General features: G+C 46.6%; 1 pseudogene; it reads left to right on the top strand.

The window, feature by feature from the left end:
* The first annotated feature begins 19,650 nt into the window (after positions 1 to 19,650).
* LOC107196586 lies at positions 19,651 to 20,224 on the top strand (annotated as a pseudogene).
* The last annotated feature ends 1,487 nt before the right edge of the window (positions 20,225 to 21,711 follow it).

Raw genomic sequence — 21,711 nt, 5'->3', positions numbered from 1 at the left:
GGCGGCCCCCGGCTGCCATGCCCCCGGCCGCAGCATCCACGGCCGGCCCAGGCAGGGGCTGCGTGGGGCCCGGGCTTCGTGCGGGGCTGGGGAGGGCCCCAGGCACGGGCGCTGCTGTTTAGGGGCTTCTGGGAGCCGGGGAGGAGCGGCTTCACTGTTGCCGCCCGCTTAATAGCATGTCAGTCGCATATTTCGAGCTGCTGTTTCCTTTGCCTCCTGCCTAATTCCAAGTCTAAAAATTAACAGTGGGAGCAGGAGGCAGGACGCTTCCAACTCTCCTCTCTGAGTCACCATTTTGCTTTTTATAGGGAATAAGGAGGTGGGGGCGGGCCGAGCGATGTCACTTCCTGAGCCCCTCCTCCTAAGGTACCATTTGTACACTGAGCCCTATCTCTGAGAGGTGGGGCGGGAGGGGGGGTGAAGAGCAGGTTTCTGAGTAGAGGGTTGAGGAACTGCACCCAAGGGAGCCTTCACCCCTCCAAACAAGGCCCCGTGCAGGACAGAGCCCAAGGCTGGCAGAGCGTGGGTGGGAAGGCGGCACGGAGACCTGGCAAGAACACGATGGAACACAGACTCCTCAAAAGCCGGCACTTACTTCTATAATTTCAATGTGGGCCTCCTTTGGAGAAGGAGGGAAGAAAAGGCTGTAGGGAAGTTGAGCTGCTGTTAACCCCCTTGGCTGCTAGCACCACTCAGGCTCTAGAACCCACACACGGACACCCCTTCCCTGGGACAGCAGCCTGGGCCCATTGAGGGGCACAGGGCAGCCCACCAATGGGAGTCTCTCCTGCAGCAGCATGAAGGACACTCCCACCCCCACCACCAAACCTCTGGCTGGGCTTGTCCCATCATCTGCTCAGGGTCCCAGCTCAACACTTGTATAGCACATGGCCTTCTAGTGCCCCCTGTTGATACTGCCCATTTATCCCTGAGCCCCTGGGCAGGAACTGGGTGTCTCAAGTCATCATTGTGTGCCCAGCACCCATAGACTGACATGCAGCAGGACCTGGGGAAACGTGTGTGGAGGGAATGAATGGGCAGAGAAATGCACTGTCCCTCTCAGGTCTGAGGCTTGAGCCAAGTTCTCCACTAGGGCCTGGCTCCTCCTCCTCCTCTGTCACAACGCACCAACACCCCCGGGCAGCCGGCAGCCTGAGAATGGTGTCAACAGGTTACCAGGGCGCCTGGCCACAGCCACACTCAATCCAATCTGGCCCTTTGGCAGCCAAGAGCTTCCCCAAGCCTCGCTGCACCTGCTCTGGCCGACTTCCTCTCTAGTCCTTCTGTTGACAGCCCATTAAGCTGTCAGGGTATGTGGGCTATTGTGTTTTTTTTTTTTCCCCCAGGACAGGCATGTATGTGAAGAACCACAGGACTTAGTGATCCAGCCACTGAGATGAGCGTATGCCATGTACCCAGGAAATAGGGCCCACTGCCCTGAAGGACACAGGGCCTATACCTGAGGCTGGTAGGAGGTGAGCCAACCCTGCTATTTCCATGGGTTGAGAGGGAGAAAGACGAGCTGCAGCATGTAGTCTGCCCAAGTCTGGCACCATGAGGGGGCCTGGCTGTTTGCTGACATCTACTCACTTTGGAGAGGCACAGGAGGAAATGAAACATCTTGTTAACCTGCCATCTCTTTTCCAGGAGGCTCCAGGCTGCCCTGTTACTGCTTGGAGTCAAAGCTGGCACTGTGAGTTATGGTGAACTCTGGCCTGGCCAAGAGTTCAGATTCCAGCAAGCCACATGGACTCTCCTATGTTCCCAGGGTTCACAGGACCAGATCCCTCACCCAAGACCTTTCCCAAGGGCAGGGGAGAAGGGACAACAAGATGGTGTGGCTCACCTCTACCGGAGCCTAAAGCTGCGTGGGTCACAGTCGGGTGGGAAGGTCTCTGCCAGCCTTCCCCCATGGCACACAATTCATCCTTATCAGAGTGGACCTGCATCTCCTGCTCCTCTCAGCCTGGCCACATCTGTGAGGCTGTTCTTACTACCTCCAATTTACAGACAAGGCCACTGAGTCTCAAAGAGATTTGCACAGAGAAGATCTAAACCCAGGTCTGTCTATCTGTCTCCAAACGCCATCTTTTCCCTTCCGAACCTCATTACTCTTCCAGAGAAATCTTCTACAGCCTTCCTTGTTAGGGGAGGCTTACCAAAGAGGAAAGAGAAGGGTGCCTGAGCTGAGGTGCTAGCCACAGGAGGGGGAGGCTCAGGAGTGGGGGAAAGTGCCTACAGAGTTCTCTGCAAATGTTCCCTTTCATTCCACCCTCCATCAGACCCTGACAGCCCAGGAAGTCAGTCAGTGACCCAAGAGACCCCTACCAGGAAAAAAGCTACAAAAAAGACAGAGAAACCAACTCTCGGAGAAGGAAGGAACCCTGAGGACTTGGGAAGATGGAAATCTGCCAAGCACAGGCTTCAGCTGATGAAAGGCCACAGGTAGGAAGGTTGAAATAGAGAAGGCAAAGGAGGCTACTGACAGCCAATATCCATGTCTCCTCATAGTAACATAAATCTCATTATATTTGGAATGACAGTGTACCCAGTGGCTAGCTAAAAGACTACTTTTCCTAGTGGTGTGGGCCATGTGATTAAGTTCTGGCCAATGAGATGTTAAATAGATATGTGTGGAACTTTGAGAAAGGCTGCTGAAAGAGATTGTTCTAGCTGAAAGGTATGTGTTTTAATTGGGGGTGGGGGAGATGCCTCTTCATGCTTCCTTTTTCTGCTGCCAGTTTGGAAAGCAGATGATATCGCTGGAGCTCCAGGAGCCATATTAAACCATGAGGTGATAGAAGCCAGCACCTGGGTTGAGCCTGGGTTGATGGCACAATGAGCCACCATACTACCCCAGGACTGTCTGCCTCTGGACTTCATTTACATGAGAAAAAAAAATGCCTACGTTATTTAAGCCACTGTTATTTAGTTTTTATGTTAGATGTAGTCAAATCTAATCATAACGTATCCAGATGGTTTTCCTTGATAATCTGTCTAGGTGCTTTTCTGGATTTCTTCAGTGTCCCTTCTAAGTCTCCTTGGAATTCTCTTTCTCTGCCCACCCTTAAAAAATTGGTATTCCTTATATATCCTTACAATAGAATACTGCTCAGCAATAAAAAGGTACAAACTACTAATACATGGAAAAACGGAAATGACTCTTAAAGACAGTATACTACATAAAAGAAACCAGACACAAAAGAGCATATCCTGTATGGTTCCACTTATATAAAGTTGTAGAACAGATAAAACTAATCTACAGTTGAAACAAAAATATAAAAATAGTGGTTGCCTCTGAGGGTGGGGTAGAGACAGGAATTCACTGTAACAGGCATAGGGAACTTTCTGGGGTGATGGAAATGTTTTGTATCTTGACAGGGATTTGGGGTACACAAGTGGATGCATTCATCAAATTCATTGAATAGTACACTTAAGATTTGTGCATTTCATTAAATATCGAACTCTAGTTGGTGATAAGCAGGCTTAAGTGCTGAAGTAAAGTGTACTAATGTCAGCAACTTAATCTGAAATGCATAAAAAATAAGATGGATTGATGATGTTCAGAGGGATGGATAGGTGTGTGATAAAGCAAGTTTAGAGAAATGATCATTATAGACTCTAGCTGATGGGTGTTCGGTGTACAACTTATTAAACTCTTATGTGTATTTGAAATTTTTCATAATAAAATGTTGGGAAAAAATTGGTGTTCCTTAGGCTTCTGTCACCCTTACTTTGCTTATTTACAGAGGTCTGGACTGCAGACCCATCTCTTTGATTGTTTCCTGAACATCTCCACCTTCTATGCCAGATCACGCAAGTTGGAAACCTAGGAGACATTCCAGATTCCCCCCTCTTCCTGCTCCTCATCTCTTATGCCTTTATTTATCCTCACTCCCCACCCTTGTCCTTACTCTCACCAACTCTTATGAGGACAATTCCAACACTCTCTCTCCACGACAGCCAGATTGCAAATCTGATTGTGCTTCTCCCCTGTTCAAAATTCAACAATTCCCCATTCACTTCAAGGGTACAACCCGAACTCCTCAGCTCAAGGCCTTTCATGGTCAGCACCTGACTCCACTTTTATAGGGTTATAGTCTGCTGCTCTGTAATATCAGACATCTTCTAGGTCCTATAGTGTGTTTAATAGTAGCCCCCAAATGTATATGTCCAAATCCTAACCTTGGTACCTGTGAATGTGACCTTATTTGGGAAAAGGGTCTTTGCAGATGTAATTAAGGATCTTGCAATGAAATTATTCTAAAGTAACTGAGTGGGTCCTAAATCTGATGATGTGTCCTTATAGAAAACAGAAGGGAGAAGACACAGACTCACCGAAGAAGGCCACGTGCAGATGGAGGCAGAGACTGGAGTTATGCTGCCAAAGCCAAAAAATGCATGGAGTCAACAGATGTTAGAAGAGACAAGCAAGAATTCTCCCCTCTAGAGCCTTGGCCAGGAGCACAGTTCTGCCAACACCATGATTTTGGACTCTGGCCTCCAGACCATGAGAAAGTAAAGTCCTGTTGTTTTAGGCGGTATTTTTCTTATGGTAGCTCTATGAAATTAATATAGTCCCCAAACACACAACACTGTTTCCTACCTCTGGACCTTTGCATATGCTGTTCTTATACCTAGAACACCCTCCTTACCCCTTGTCCATCCAGTGAAATCCTATTTAGCCTTCAAATCCAGCTCACCTGCACCCTTCCCCTATGTACCTCCTTGTCTCCTGAATACATAGTGCACTTTTGCAAACCGATGAGAAAAAAGATGAATACCTCAACTTTCTAAATGAGTTAGAGGAATGAACAAAAAATTTAAAAAAAGAACTACGAATGTCTAATGTGTGTGTGTTGTGTGTATATTTTAATATTAACCTCACCTGTAATCAAAGAAAATGTGAACTTCTATTTTTTTTTTTTGCAAATTTCTTACCAAATCATCAAGGATAAGAAACAATGCCAGAATTGTCAGGGAACAGACACCCTCAGACTTCTTGGAGGATAGGTACAACTGGCACAACTTTTCTGAAGTCAGTTTGGTAACTGGGGTCAAAAGCTTTAATAGTTGGTACAGCTTTTAACCCAGCATAATCCAAGACTGTGTCCTAAGAAATTAATTTTCTCCTTAATATATAGTGCACTTTTGCAAACCGATGAGAAAAAAGATGAATACCTCAACTTTCTAAATGAGTTAGAGGAATGAACAAAAAATTTAAAAAAAGAACTACGAATGTCCAATGTGTGTGTGTTGTGTGTATATTTTAATATTAACCTCACCTGTAATCAAAGAAAATGTGAACTTCTATTTTTTTTTTTTTTTTTGCAAATTTCTTACCAAATCATCAAGGATAAGAAACAATGCCCAGAATTGTCAGGGAACAGACACCCTCAGACTTCTTGGAGGATAGGTACAACTGGCACAACTTTTCTGAAGTCAGTTTGGTAACTGGGGTCAAAAGCTTTAATAGTTGGTACAGCTTTTAACCCAGCATAATCCAAGACTGTGTCCTACGAAATTAATTTTAAATGTACATAAAAATTAAGTTTCAAGGTTATTAATCATAGGTCCATTTGATTGTGAAATACTAAAAACAACCTGAATGATTAATTATAGGGATTAGTTGAGTAAATTATGGTATTTCTCCAAGATGGACTACTATGTAGTCATTAAAAATTATACGGGTGATTTAAAAAATTATGTGGATGATGTTCATCACCTTATTAAGTAAAAAGGGAAATTAATGTGTATACAATATGATATATTTAAAAAAATAAAAATGTTCATAAGTGCATAGAATGAAGCCTGCAAGGCAACAATATGAAACAACGATAAAGCATTCAGATTCTGGGAATTTGAAAGAAATTAATAGATGGTCTCTGCTCTCTAGGACATTAGCAGACATTGTTTATTTCCTATCCAATATCCATCTTCCTTTCTTCTCTGCTTATCTTACCCTGGTTTTATGTGAGGTGGCAATGAACCCAGTCCTCAACAAGATACCCACCTTCTTTGCCTCTTTCACAACTAGGAGTTTGACAATGTTCTGGTCAATGAGACCCAAATGAAGTATGATAGGACCTCTGGCAAGGCCTTTACTTTGATAATTAATAAAGGGACTTCTTGCCTTAAACTCAGATGAGATGACTGGAGCTACAGTGGTCATATTGCTGCCATGAGGAAATGATCAAGAAAGAACTAATGCTGTCGGGCTACTTGAGCCACACTAGAAACAGCTTACCTCATTTCTTTCCAAGTGGGAAATATAAGCCCCTATGCTGGGTTTTCTGCCACTTAAAATGAACATATTCCCAAGGGGTACCCTTATAGCCAGTAAAGGAAGGCAGTCCAATAAACAATAAAACATTCTAGATGCTACTATGTCAGAAGTACGTCACAGGTGAGACAGAGAGAAGAGAGCAGGCAACAGTGTGGGTGAGGGGATGGCTGGAAGGGCTTGGATGATACTTGAAGGGAAGTGGTTTATCACTGTGACTAAGAGTAAGGATGCTGGGGTCACACAGCTTAGGTTCCAATCTAGGCTCCATCACTTCTTAATCTTTTTATGCTCAGAATAGTGCCTGGCACAAGGCAGCTGCTTATAAATGGATAGTGATTAAACCAATGAATGTAAAAGAAGATGACGAAGGGACTGAGCACACAGGGATGCTGTGAGGATTAAACTGGATAACGCATGCAAAGCACTTAGCACATAGTAAGCACCCAATAAATCTTAGCTGCTATATTAATATTATTAATTGCATCTTGAAAGATGTGTGGGTGCTTGCCAGGCAGATGGGGGACGGGAGCAGAGTTCTAGGCAACAAGAAGAGGCTTGGCAAAGGCACAAAGTGTGAAACAGCAGGGCCCCTTAAGGGGACTATAAATAGCCCGGCATGGCTAGAACACTGAGTGAGCAGGAGGGTGAGGGGGCAGAAAGCACTGGAGAAGTGGGCACAGACCAGCACTCCTGAGCTGAGCTAAGAGTTAGGCAGGATCCAGTGGGGATCATTGATCTGGACCATCCTTGTTGTAGGGTCTTGCCAGCTATCATTACCGAATATCGCCAACCTTAGATAATTCCTCCTGATGCATATGTTTCTCTGTTGAGTTACAATGCAGGCAGAATCTCGTGACCTCCAGATCTCCTAGGAGTAGTATAGATTGGGGCTGCATGCGAACATAGGGTTACCTATTTCAAGCCTGTAATGGATGGAGCCTGTGCCAGATGACAGGATATGAGCCAACAGTGACAGACCAAGAAGACATGCTCTTTGGGGGCAATGTGAAGAGTTGGCCTGTGGTCAAATCCAAATGACCAGCCCTCATTACTATCATCTTAAGCTCTAGTAGGTGCAAGGAGGGAGAAAGGGGTGCCCAAACAGCTGGAGGCACACAGGTATCAAGCTGTTTACAACTTTTCCCTGAGACTATCTGGCACTGTTGACCAATGGACACATGCAGAATACAGCCTGGTACTCCCAACTCCCAAATCAGATGCTGAGGGCAGTTTTGGGGATCTTGCCAACCTCTTCTTGGATACTGTAAGAACCTGTAGGTGCAAGATAAAGTTCTAGGTGTGGAATGTCCCTGCCCTCTCAGCAGGGGTGGTACAATGGCTGATTATTAGGTGATAAACTTATTTTCTGCCCTAGAACTGACAGGGGCAGAGATCTGCTAAGGGAAGCCCAGGTCTGTCTGACCATTATTCCCACTGAAGCAGCATCAAAAGTCTTCAGAGAACATCAAAATTCTCCGTATGCCATGAGCTGTATCGGTGGTGAGAGAGCAACAGTACGAAGAGTCCGTTCCTCCAAGATCTCTCAGTGTAGCCCTGAACATGCTCACTGTCATTTGTGACTGTGCCAAGCCCTGGGCTGTGTACTATCTCAGAGAAACCTTGTGATGGACGAATCTTACAAACATTGTATTGAGCAGAAGAAATCAGACACAAAAGAGCACAGGTGTAGGATTTCATTTATGAAGTTCAAGAACAGGCAAAACAAATAGATGGTGATAGAAGTTCACAGCAGTGAACTCTGGGGGTAAGCAGCAGGAGGCAGTGGGTATTGACAGGAAAGGGGCATCAAAGAATTTTCTGGGGTGCTGGAAACATTCTATATCTTGATTTGGGTAGTGGTTGTACAAGTAGGCCTATGTAAAAGTTCACTAAGCTGTATACTTAAGATTGGTGCACTTTAAAAAGTTTTTCAGAAAAACTTAAAAACCAAGTAAGTAGTACCATTATGATTCTCGTTTACAACTGAGGAAGTGAAGATGTAGGGAGTTAAGTCACTTGCCCAAGGTTTACTGGCTAAGTGGAAAACTGGATTGAACATAGCTGGTCTGACTCCATGACCTGTGCTTAAACCATTATATTATGTAGGACTCGGATAAATAGAAAACAACAACAATAACAACAACAACACACAGAGGTGGGTTCTTCTCAGGCCCCATGAGTGGAAGAAACAACCTGTATCAAAGTCTGGAGAAGGAAGAGGTCCATTTGGCAGAAGGTCTGAGTGTGTCCTGATAGATGTGAAAGAGGAGAGGAAGGAAGAGGCAGTTCCCAGCGAGGGGAACAGTGCTACAAAGGAGTAGGGCAGGACTGCGCCCTTTTGTTCAGGGCCCTGATGAACAGACTGGTGAAGCTAATGCTGAGGTTCCAGGAGCTTTCCTTCTCCATGGGTAGAGTCCTCCCAACTTGCCATTCCTGTCACTAACTCCCAGAAAATGATTCCACTCCCTGCTCAGATCTCCCCTGGATGCCAGGCACTAGATCAAAGCCTGTGGTTTCCTGATGTCAACCCCTCTACCGGGAGGTACACAGATCTGCCCATTTCCCCCCAGATTCCTATTAAACTATTAAGCAGGGTCTTCCTATTAAGCAGGGTCTTCCTCATATTCCCAGCAGGCCAGGATGACGGCTGGACTCAGCAGTTAGGGTCACTATAAAGGCTGACAACCACTACAGTGACCTTCTTCTCCTTCACACAGCTGAGGGGCACATAGGGCTATGAAACTTGGCCTCCCCACAATCTGGTGGAATCCAAGACTCCAAGGCAGACTCAGAGTCCAGGGTCTTCTCACCCATGCCGGAGATGGGCTGCTGCGGAACTGGGAGAACTGGGTTTATCAGCTCTGTGAATCGCCAGCTGGTTGGCTTTGAGCCTCTCTGAACTTCAGTTTCTCATTTTTGAGACAGGGATAACACAGGCCGGTTGCGAGACATTAAATGCATCATATAGGTTAAAGAACTTGAGCAGCATCTGGCAGAACAGATTGGCTGAAGGAATAGGAGAATGGGCTAGACAATTTCAAGACCCTGTGACCTCAGTTGACACTGGAAATACCATTGGGAACTCCTCAGTCATGGCATGGCACCAAGTGAGGCGTCCTGAGAGACCAGCCATCTTCTCAGCACCCCCTGCTCTATGACTGATGGAGGAGGGGATGGAGAGCCAGGACAGCATGGTGGTCAAGAGCACAGGCTTTGAGTCAGATTCAGGTTCCAATCCCAGTATCACTACTTAATAGCCATGTGACCTTGGGTAAGCTACTTAAACTTCCAGAGCCTCAGTTTCTTCATCTATAAAACAGGGCTAACACGCAATGTCTATACCTCATGAATGTTTTGTGGAGTCAAAATGAGAAAATATGCATAAGCAAGGCTCCCAGCCCAGCCTATGATCATTCTACCCTGGTCATCCTTCTGAGCAGTAAGTGCCCTCAGGAATTTCCTAGTTCTTGAAAACAAAACAAAATAAAACAAAACAAAACCAGGGCTTTGGAAACACACAACTGGGCTAAGCTCTGGCAAGCCTTCCTCCATCAGCCGACTTGGCTAGCCTAAGTTCCGCAGGCCCAGAAACAAGCCAGGCATCACCAGTTATCGGAGTAGTTTCCATCTTAAACTTTAAGACACCAGTTCCAACCTTCCTCGCACAATGAAATCCCCTGGGGAGTTTAGAAACTACTGGTGTCTCAACTCAGAGATGCATATTGAACTTGAGTGGGGTGGTTGGGGCAGCAGGGCTACTAAAAGCTCCCCAGGTAACCCTAATGTATTATAAAGCTGAGAACCACCAGTTTAAGTCAAGGACCGCCTTTAAAGTCGAATGTAACTAAACTCTGAAACAGCCCAGTAAGCCATCAGCCAGGGGCTGTATGAGAGGTGCAGGAGAGGTTTCTTTTAAGAGGCAGGGATTGAATTAAGTCATGAAGGACTGGGAGGTCTGCCTGGGAAGAGGTGAAGGCAACAGACGGAAAAGGCAGGCAGGGAGCGCAGCCTCTGTCCTATTCACGCAGGGTCTTCAGCCTTGGCCTCCAGCAACTGCCTGGATGACGGGACAGCCCCCAGCCCCCCCGCCCCACCTCCAGGCCTTCAGGCAGGCCTGGAACAGGGACAATAACCAGGCAAAGGGACAACTGAAAGACGGGCAGAGGAGACGCGGCCGCTCATTCCTGGAGGTGCGGTCGCAAAGCTGAAGCGCTGTTCAGGCTCCGCCCCCGCTGCTGGAAACAGACTCAAGCCCCGCCCCCCAGGGTGCGGCTCCGCCTCTCTAGTTGCCATGGAGATGCAGCCTCTCCTCCATCTTTCAGGCTCCCTCCGCGAGGGAGGTAGGGATCCTGGCCGCTTGGAGAATCCAGGGCTCCAAAGCCTGAGACAAAGGAATCCTAGGTCTTGGGAATCGGCAGCAGAGTCAGAAGTGGCAGGTGAGGGGATGAGGACCTGCCAGCTGGCCCTGAGCAAAGAAGGGAGAGCGGCTGCATCAGTGTCCAGGCTCAGGGATGGCCTAGGAACGCTAATATCTGCGCCGTGATTTACAGTGTATACAGCAAGCCCACAGCCGGGATCTCATTTCATCCTCACAACCCAGGGAGGCAGTCAGAGTAGGTATTACTACCCCCATTTTACACAGGGTAAAACAGGCTGAAAGAGGTTCTAGGTCTTGTCCCTGGCCACCTGGCTAAAAAACAACTGTCACAACTCTCTCTTTGGACCAAGTTCACTGTTTTTTGTACTTTGACATAATCTCTCATCTAGGCAGAGGGGCCTAAAATTCCTAATTACTGTAGGAAAGGCAGTTATATGCCTACTAAATATATGGAAATATTTATTGGTGCAGAATGGCCAGATGACCATTGTTGCTCATTTTCTGGAGCCTCCACTTTCTCATTGTAAATGGGATGACACAGCTGCCCTGCCCCTTTCACAGGGCTGCTATGAAGAGCAATGAGAGATACCAGACAAGAAGAGTAATCCACAAACAGTATAGCATTCTATCAAGCAGACAAAAAAAAAAAAATTCCTCTACAAAGTCAAGTTCCTATTCATTTGGCCTTTGGCATATTCTGGCTTCCCCACTAGGTGGCAGGAGTCTGAAGAACAAGCACGGCCCTCTTCTATTTTCTTCTAATTTTTGTGGCACTTGAGACAGTATTCACACATAGCAGATCCATAACTACACACTGGCTGATACAAGCCCCTAAGACTCCTCCTAATCTCTTCCCACAACAGCCAATCAATTATTTAGGGTCTGGGGCCAGGAGATCACCCTGACAAATCTTACGGGAGTTCTAACCCTTGTTAGAGTTAACAGCTTTAAGTTGCCTCCTCCTTCCCCTCTGAAGGGTCATGAATTGATAACAAGTAATGATCCTGGACTGATCTGATTTAAGGCTCTTCCTCCTTTCCCCACTTGCTGATAGAAAATGCTGCTCAAGCTCCAAAGAGGTGGAAGCGGGGCAGCCAGGAGGAAATGAGGAGAGAGAATCAAAAGACAATTACGACAGTGACCTTCAAATCCACTCCCACTGATCACTCTCCTGGGATGGCCTCCTCAGAGCCCCTCTCCCGTATATGGTTTCATGAGTCCTCAGGGTATTTATGAAAAATTAAATGATTTTCAATCTAGTGCTGAGAAGTAGGAAGAGACAGTTCAGAGAACAGATAAGTAATATAAGGTCCAGAGAGGTCAGTAAGACTCTCAGAGTGACCTTGCATGTTGGTGACAGCCAGGATCAGAATCCATCATCCCTGCTTTCCATACTGGGAGTTTACTTCAATTCCAGAGCCGAGTGTCTCCAGGCTCCTGCCCCTCTCTGCAGAAGTAAGCCAAGACATTCTCAACTTGCACAGTCTTGCACATCCTCACACATACACCCACAGAAATACCCTGCACCTCTGCCCCTTGCTATCAGAAGGCACACTTACTGGCATTCAGCTCAGGCTGCTGGCTACAGCCTCCCTGGACCTTAAAAATAATTCTTCCTATTGAACAGGACTATAAGAGGGCACCTTAAAATGTACATCCTTCTCCTCTCCCCTCAGCTCTAGAGTATCTTGTTTTGTCTGTTCCAGCTTCCTTTTCTCACTGAGAGGAGATGAGAGGACCTCCACAAGTCACTGGCCTTTTCCCAAAATATCACCTTTCCTCAGGGGAGGTGCAAAGAAAGCCAGGTGAGGACTGAGTTGGGGAAGGGCAATGTGGTTCACTCAGCTAACTCATTTCTACTTTTTGTGCACATGTACACAAATATACACATGCAGAGGCACACACAGATACATACACAGACAGACACACCTCCCTAAGGCCCTGACACCTTCTGACTCCCACTGCTCTAGTCAGCCCTCATGCACAATTCTCCATTCTCCTTCCCTTGCTGTAATGACCTTGGGTTCCAGACGGTGCAGCCTCCATTGGGCTGGGTCCCTGAGTGACCATGTGGAACGGAGAGCCCTGCCTACCTGTGATGGATCAGTGTGAGCAAGCAGTAAACTCTGCTTGTGTTAAGTCATGGAGATCTCAAAACTAAGTTGGTTCCACAGCATAACCAGCCTACTCTAATACACCCCCAACTCTCATTGTAAGGTCAGCCAGCCAGCTCCATTCTCCAAGAAGCTCCACATGTACCTCCCTATGCATGAGAGTCTGTTGTCTCTTAATACTACTCACGCTGGGCTCATGGTAAACCACAGCCTCCCTCCCCCTGTTCAGGAGAGAACCAGGAACCCAGCACCCTCTTCTGAGGGCAGAGGAGAAGGAAATCTGGAATGTCCTCAGCCTAGTGTTTTGGTAGAAGCTGGCACCAGAGGGATAAGCCTTCCCCATCAACTTGGTGACCTACCAACTTTCCCAGGGCCAAGTCAGTAGCCCCATCCCTGACTAAGCTCCAAGGGTGGTATATTGATGATGTATGAAGCAAGCCCAAAAGGAGGCTGGGAAACACCCATATTTATTGCAGCATTATTCACAATAGTCAAAAGGTAGAAGTACCCAAGTGTCTATCAATGAATAGACAGATAAAATATGATCTATAAATACAATAGAATATTATACAGCCTTAAACAGGAAAGAAATTCTATAGGTGCTACAAAGCAGATGAATCTTGAGGACATTATGCTAAGTGAAATAAGCAATTGCAAAAAGATTGTATGATTCCACTTATATGAGGTACTTATGGAGTCAAATTCATAGCAACAGGAAGTAGGATGATAGTTGTCAAGAGCTGGGGGTTGGGGGAAAAGGTGGTGTTAGTGTTTAATGGGTGCAGAGTTTCAGTTTTGCAAGACAAAAAGCATTCTGCAGATAGATGATGGTAATGGTTGCACAACAATGTAAATATACTTAATGTCACAGAACTACACACTTAAAAGTGATTACGAAGGTAAATTTTATGTTACGTGTATTTTATACAATTAAAAAAGTAGAATAAATTATAATAACAGTAACAACAAAAACAAAAAGGCAGGGAAGGAGCAATACCTGAGAAAGAAATTCTTTCATGGGGATTAGCTGGGGGTGAGGGGACTAAATCAGGCCCAGAGCCCACTTAGCTTCCAAAGAGAGGTTTGGAGTCACCTTCTGAGTTACAAAGGCATGTTGGCCTCATTTCTGTTTTGCGGCCAACTTCCTGGCACAAGACAAGCCTGGTTCTGACCTAGGCTGGGGCTGCCAGACATTGTCAGCTCCAATTCCAATACTCCATCCCCCATCTAGCAGCACCTGGGCACCTACAACAGAGTTCAACCTGCCCTACACCCAACCTATGCCATTGGCAATGTCTCAGGGAGCATGTAGAACAACCCCAGGAGTCATGGCTGGAAACAAAACTTCCCCCAGGTCACTGTTTTCCCTGGCTCTGCCTTACCCCTCTGCCACCTTCCAAGTTCTCCACTCAGATCCACACAGCTCCATCCTCCCAGCGACAGATGCCAGCCTTACCTCCCATTGGAAGGCAGCCTCCTTCAAGAATCAAGTTCAGGACCAGACATGGCCCAAGGGCTGACAGTGGATGGCTGGTGAAAAGGAAAAGAGATGTTTCAACTTGGCCCTCAAAACAAGAGTGTCTGTAGACCACAGGCCAGAGAGGGCAGGCTGAGAGAGACAGGCAACAGGGCCCTCAGGACTAGCGGGACCTGCCCTGCCCCAGGTGTTTACACTAGGACCATCTGTGTGCAAGCAGACTGGCAGAATGAGGCCAGAGCATCAGTGGCCAAGGTCAATTACCTCTGCTCCCAGGAGAGCTCCTGGAAATGGTCGTTTCTATGTCTGGACATGTGAGCATGAGAGGAGAGAAGGGGCACAGTCCCCACAAAAACCAGGGCTTGGCTGGTGTCAAAGGCCACATCTCATGCATAGAATGCAAGCAGGCAAGTGGGCACATCCTAGTCACATCCCAGGAAAATGAAATCAAGAGTCTGAATTGCGGTCAAGAGAAGAGTCACAGGGTCTAGAGGCGTCCTCTAGGAGCCATGAATAGACGTAGTACTGGCTCTGGAGCCAGGTAGTAGGAGCTCTGGAGCCAGGCTACTTGAATTCAAATTCCAGCTTTAGCTGTGTGACCCTGGGCAACTTGCTTAACATCTCTGTGTCTTAGTTTCCTCCTTTATAAAATGAAAATAATAATAATAACACTATCTCATAGAGCTTTTGTGACAGTTAAACAAATTAGTTCAAGTAAAGGCACTAAGAATAGTGCCTTTAGCAAATAATATAGTAAGTAATATTAGTGTTTATTGCTGTTGAGATCATTATTATTTCCCCCCACAATCCTGGCCCTGGGAAAGACACTGAAAGGAAGCCCAGTTTGTCTGATGTCTTCTCAGAGGCTGGAGGCAGATGAACATTGTGTGGGCAGCACACAGGTTACCCAAGTACCGAAAGAGGCACAAGAGAACACATATAGCAACCGTGCTCCCACTTTTACTGCTTGCTCCTCCTGGGGCCACTGTCCACTCTTAGCCTTAGATCTGAGCTCCTTCCTGGGAGCCTGGGGCCCTTCAACAGGGTTAGGAAAGCAGTACAGTAGCAGTCTGCAGCAACATCCTCTGCAGCTCTATACCAGAGGGAGCAGAACACCCAGCCTCCTGGGAACCATGAAGGCAAGAAGGGAAAAAGGGAGTGGCACTCACACACAGGTACAGGTCTCCCTGGGCTCCCACAAAGGCACAGGGTGCAGTCATCAACAAACAGAAGCTCACAAGTACAGCCCTGAGCCTTCCCACCCATTGCTGGTATATGTGCAGCTTGTGTGTGTGTGCGTGCATGTGTGTGTGTGTGTGCGCGCGCACGCGCATGCGCGTGCATATGTGGGTCATGCAAACTAACTTATTATTATCTTTCCAGAAGCTAAGAGCAGAAACAGTAGAACATTTTGGTCAAGAGCCCATGCTCTGGAACCAGACTGCCTAGGCTTAAATCCTAGCTCTACCTCGTACCAGCTGTGTGACCTTGGGCAAGTCGCTTAACCTCTTTGTGCCTCTGTTTCATTTTCAAAATGGAATAATAGCACCCAAACTCCCAGGGTTTCTGTGAGGATGAAAGGAGTAATTATATCTAAAGCGTACTTAGAAGAGTGCCAGCACCACCTAAGTACTAACTACTATTACTAAGCCTAATAAGCTCAGCAAGTCAGATCTTAGGACTGCCAGGCTCTTGCAGAGGCCCTAGCTCTCCTCTGGTTCTACATCTTACCCTGGACCAGTTCCCAAACTCCTCCCTGCTGAGAACTCATCTGACAATTAGTCCTCACCCCCAGAGGGCTCCAGGCAAAAATCCCAACCTCAGTCTATGTACCAGGACTGGGCTCTGTCAGTGTCCTGCCCTGACCTCACCAACTGTTTCCTGGGTTTTCCTCTGCTCACAGGCAATGGCCTCATCTCTCCTTTTTCCCGACCAGAAATCAGAAATAGCTCCAGTCAACCATTTCCCACAAAGAACCTGTGTTTTCCTCTGGGGAGAGACTACCATGGTTTTTCCACCAGAAGATGCACAGTGTATTTCTTTACTGGACAAGAATTGCTGGTTCCAGGGCATCTGGAATCCAAAAGAACATGTGAAACCCAAAGATTTAGGTTTAACTCTTTGGGCAAGTCACTTAAACTCTCTAGGTCCCTGAGTTTGCTCCTCTGAAAAACGGGGACAGCATTACCTAATCTCTGGTACAGAGGTAAGGAGATAAGATGATCAGGCAGTGTCCAGTGCAGTGTCTGACACACAGTAGGTGCTCATTGTGGCTGGAACATGGACTTTTAACCTCCTTTCCCATTATAGGCAAAATGTGAGAGAAGAGATCTGATTTCGAGATCTGCTGGCCTGGTCAAGCAGTTGTTATCTTTAGCAAAATGATGCATTCTATCGGGTGGTTTAGAAAAAAATTCACGATGCAACCTGGGTAGGTTTTATTAGCTGAGATTCAGAGCAGCCCTTGCTCTGGGTGCCAGGCTGCCTCCTGGACCCCTCCCTTCCCCTAGAATCTGGTTTACTTGGTCAAATCATCCACTGCCCCCAGAACTAGGCAGAAGGGCCAAGAGAGCCACTCGTGTTCTCCGGTCATGCATGCCAACATAGTCAATAGCTTTTGGAGCAGCTGCCCTATCGTGCGTGCCCATCTAAGCAGATGACACATATCCCCGTGGAAAGGCTGGGAATACAGGCTCACAGACCCGTGTGCCTATCACATGACAGCATCACTAGGCAGGAAAACCACACCCTGTGACTAACTCATCCTTCTCACTGGTCTGAAGCCTAGTGGTCACCATAGCAACAGGCTCTTGCTCCTGCCTGCTAGGCGGGGCTGATGCAATTCTCAGGCAGTGAGCAACTCCAACCTAGCTCACACAGCTCTGTTCTCACTCGGGGGTGGGTGAGTGGGGAGAACAAATGCAGAGGAAGGAGAGGGGCACAAGCCTTACAGAAATCTCTGCTCTTCCCTGAGTTCTGTTCTGAGGGCTCAATCCAAGGGTTGTGAGCCCTAAAGGAAGCAGTGATTCCCCTCCCATGTCCCTAACAAACATGGTGTTGCTGCAGTGGCTGCCGCTTCTGGAAGATTCATCTCCAAGGCCTTAGGAGATCTGAAGGACGGTGAGACAGACTGTACCATGGGCCTCTCCGCTACCTTTTCCACCTTCTGAGCCAGCACCCTACCAGCTGAGCACCCATGATTCCCTCAGCCCACAGGCAGCTCAGCAATTCAGAATTCAACAGGTGCAGCTTTACTGTTCTCTGCTAAGTACTGTCTCTGCCATAGTTGCAATTAAAGCACCCATAAATCTGGAACTCCTCTTCAAGCTAAAATGTCCCCAGGATACCACTGTACCCCATCCTCCCAGCTCTCTATCCTACTCCACAAGAGTCTCTGGCTGCCATGGAGAGTCTTATTCACTGGCTAGAGTCGATGTGAACAGCCCTACACTGAGGATATACTGGCCAAGAGCCACCCAACCTTCTAAAGCATCTAAGTCCCCCAACTTCACGGAACAAACAGAAAAAAGGGAGGTCAAGCCACCCACTCGCCGCCTCCTCCCCGCCAAACACACACTAAGGAAACAGGAACAGAAGTCATGTTAGAAAGAGAGCCTGACGATGCTAATGGCCCGCTGTAGTTCCCAGTGCCTACCCATGAATGCAGGGCTCTCCCTCCCAAGGCCGCTGTTCACCCGAAGATGCCTCTAGTGCCAGGAATGCTTCCCTCCTGCAGGCCTCACGCCCTTCTCCACCCTAACAGCCACTTCCCGCCTATGCTCCCTCCTACCTGGCCCACATCAAGGGCATCCACCCAATCAGGAGCTGGGCCTTGGCACAAACAGGTCCTGCTCTGGGACCTTGCACCCTGCTCTGGGAGGAGATGTGCAGGCGCGCGGGTAGAGGGAGGGAAAGCACGCCTCCACGGCACCCTCCCCTGCATGCCCTCAGGGCCCAGTCACATTGGGCCCTCCCAGTGGTCACCCTGACAGATGCAGGGAGTGATTATCTCCAAGTGCCACTGACTAGGGAGATGGCATTCAGTTGTGGGATGTCCCGATAACGTATCCTGTGGGAGCCTCCAGACTGCCGAGAGTAGGTGGGCAGAGAGGGTAAACTGTTAGAGTTTCCAGTGGCTTTCCAGATCTACAGGTCAATGGAATAGATTTGAGAGTCCAGAAATAAACACATCTATGTATGGCCAACTGGTTTTTAACAGAGTGCCAAGACCATTTTATAGTTTTTTCAACATATGGTACTGTGACAACTGGATAGCCACCTACAAAAGAATGAAATTAAACCCTTACATCATACCATACACAAAAATTAACTCAAAATGGATTGAAGATCTAAATGTAAGAGCTAAAACTGTAAAACTCTTAGAAGAAAACATAAAAGTAAAACTCATCATGATCTTGGTTTTGGCTAAGAATTCTTAGACATGACACCAAAAGCACAAACAAAAGAAAACATAGATAATTATCAAAATTAAAAGTCAAACCCTTACATCATACCATACACAAAAATTAACTCAAAATGGATTGAAGATCTAAATGTAAGAGCTAAAACTGTAAAACTCTTAGAAGAAAACATAAAAGTAAAACTCATCATGATCTTGGTTTTGGCTAAGAATTCTTAGACATGACACCAAAAGCACAAACAAAAGAAAACACAGATAATTATCAAAATTAAAAGCCTTTGTGCTTCAAAGGACACCATCAAGAAAGGGGAAAGACAACCCACAGATCAGAAAATATTTGCAAATCATATATCTGATACGGGACTTCTAGCTAGACTACATAAAGAAATCTTACAACTCAACAATAAAGACACGTAACCCAACTAAAAAATAGACAAAGGATCTGAATAGACATTTCTCCAAGGAAGGTAAAAAGACAGATGCATCTACTATGTGCCAGGTTCTGTGCTAGGCAATAGGGACACAAATGGGAGGCAAAGTAGACTTAGCCTCTGCCCTCATGGCTGACATCCGGTGGACAGATAGTACACATTTACTATGTGTCCAGTACATGTAGTAACTCACTTAATCCTCACAATGAGGTACTCTGAGAGCCCCCATTTTACAGATGAAGAAACAGAGGCACAGAGAAGTTAAGTAACTAGCTCAAGATCACACAGCTAGTAAGTGGGAGGTCCGAGATTCACACCCAGGGCAGTTTTCTCCAGGGTCCATGTTCTGGACGATATGATATTGAATATTATCAGAAGTGATTCATTCTATTGGGAGTCAGATAGGGCTGCTTGAGGGAGGTGACGGCGAACTGGGTTTGAAGGTCTTCATCAGGCAAGCAAATAGGAAAGGAGATTTGGAGAAGCACAAAGGTAAGAAGCAACAGTTTGAGAAACACTGAGGGGGTCGATGGTACTGAAGCAGAAGGTATAAGTGCAAGGTGAGGGGTGGGGAGAGTGACATGGCTGGAGAAGGCTATGCCAGGTGGCAGGACTCCCTCTAGGAAGGCAATGGGAAGCCATGGAAGGATTTTAAGCAGGAGGGAGACCTGACATGATTTTGATGTGGGGATGCCCTAAGGTGGCTGGGTAGGGGTGCCAAGAGAAGACAGGTGGTCTGGTTGACCAACTGTGGAAGGCTGGGGAGAAATGGTGACTCAGGTGTGTGTGGTGGACAACAGTGCCAAGGAATATCCCACACCGTCCTCCTCTTCATTGTATCCACATCTATAACAAGAATGGGGTGGATAGGGTGGGCGTCTGCTGGCCATCAAGGGACAGAAGGAAAGACACTCATTTTAGATCATTGCTTGCCTTATGCCCCGATGACCCACAGGTTTGACTCCAATGTGATCCTCAATGAGGACAATGAGAGCTCTGTGGGGATCTGAATTAAGACACCTCATTCCACCAGCGTACCCTGGAGGGAAGGTGAGTATTCTGAAATGCTCACACTTTGTGAGGGGAAAGCCCCAGCCTCAGCTGCAGTAGGCTCATGAATGGAGCAGTTCCAAGAAATGAGCCTTTGCAGAAAGAGAACCTGGAGCCAGGTGGCTGCTCCATTCACATGGGGTATCAAAGTCCTGTTCAAGGGAGAAAATAAACCTTTTTTAATGCTTAAGAAAAAAAGAAAACCATCTCCTGAGTTTCCGGCTGGGTAACCAGTTAGAAATGAAGCCAGATGCTGTACTATAAAGCTTTATGTGCATTAACTTATTTAATCCTCTCAACAGCTGTATGGTGAGGTCTACTATTGGCCCCAATCTGTAGACGTAAGCAGAGGTGCAAGAAGGTTAACTAACTTGCTATGGCTAGTTAATGGTGGAGCTGGGATCTGAACACAGGTAGCCTAAGTCCAGAACCAGTTCTTTTATCCAACTCCAACCTCATTTTAACCTAATGTTTTGACCTTTTCCCAATATAAACATTGTGTCTAGAGACGCTAGCAAAGAATTAGATTTTAGACCCTGACACGCGGGAATAACAGCTCTCACTTACACAAAATTAACTCATTTATTTTCACGCCCCCTTTTTAGCCTAATGTTTTGACCTTTTCCCAATATAAACATTGTGTCTAGAGACGCTAGCAAAGAATTAGATTTTAGACCCTGACACGCGGTAATAACAGCTCTCACTTACACAAAATTAACTCATTTATTTTCACGCCCCCCCCATCAGGTAGGTATTAATAACCCCATTTTGCAGATGAAAAAACTCAGGCACAGAGAGGTCAGAGAGAAGTCTTGCTCAAGGTCACAGAGTTGCTACCTAGTCACACAAACATTACCCTCTTTCTTGCTACCTGACTACATGCAGCAACTACAAGGGCAAGGTCACAGCTAGAATATGCCCAGCAGGAGCAGGGAGAAGCCAACAGTCAGGACAGATGGAAGGATGAGAATAAGAAGGCACAGAAATCTCTTGCCAAAAGGTGTACAGGCAGACAGTCCTGGTGAGAGCAGCATGGCCATGCCCTGTGCCTGCCTGCTGGGCACAGAACCACTGGGCTGCTAAGCCGGACACATGAGGGGGCGCATTCAGCCACTGCAGGTTGTCCTGTTAGTGGATCGGGCAGTTTGGCCGGTCACCTTTGGAATGGATTGAAAAGGAGCATCTCATATACTAAGGATAGGTATTGTTTCATGAAGCTTCTTTAAAATATATACACACACATACACATACACATACATATACATGCTGTGTATTATGTTGTAAAATTGCTATGGATTTTGTCCAAAAATGTAGGAATACCATTGTTCCTACTAAATAAGCTGTAGTTTATTCCTTAATGGAATTCTATGCAGCTTTGACAATGAATAATCTAGAGCTATCGGCAAGAACAACTATGAAACTCAAAAACAATTTTAAGTAAAAAAAGGCAAGTCACAGAAAAATACTTACACTGATTCTATTTATATAAATTGTAAGCAAAACTACAGTTATATTATTTAGGAAACATACCTACGTCGTAAAGCTCTTAAAAAAA

Source organism: Pteropus alecto, unplaced genomic scaffold (genome assembly GCF_000325575.1).
Source record: "Pteropus alecto unplaced genomic scaffold, ASM32557v1 scaffold98, whole genome shotgun sequence".
NCBI classification, from domain to species: domain Eukaryota; kingdom Metazoa; phylum Chordata; class Mammalia; order Chiroptera; family Pteropodidae; genus Pteropus; species Pteropus alecto.
Note: the sequence above shows the minus strand (reverse complement) of the source record. Positions and strands in the feature narration are given on the sequence as shown.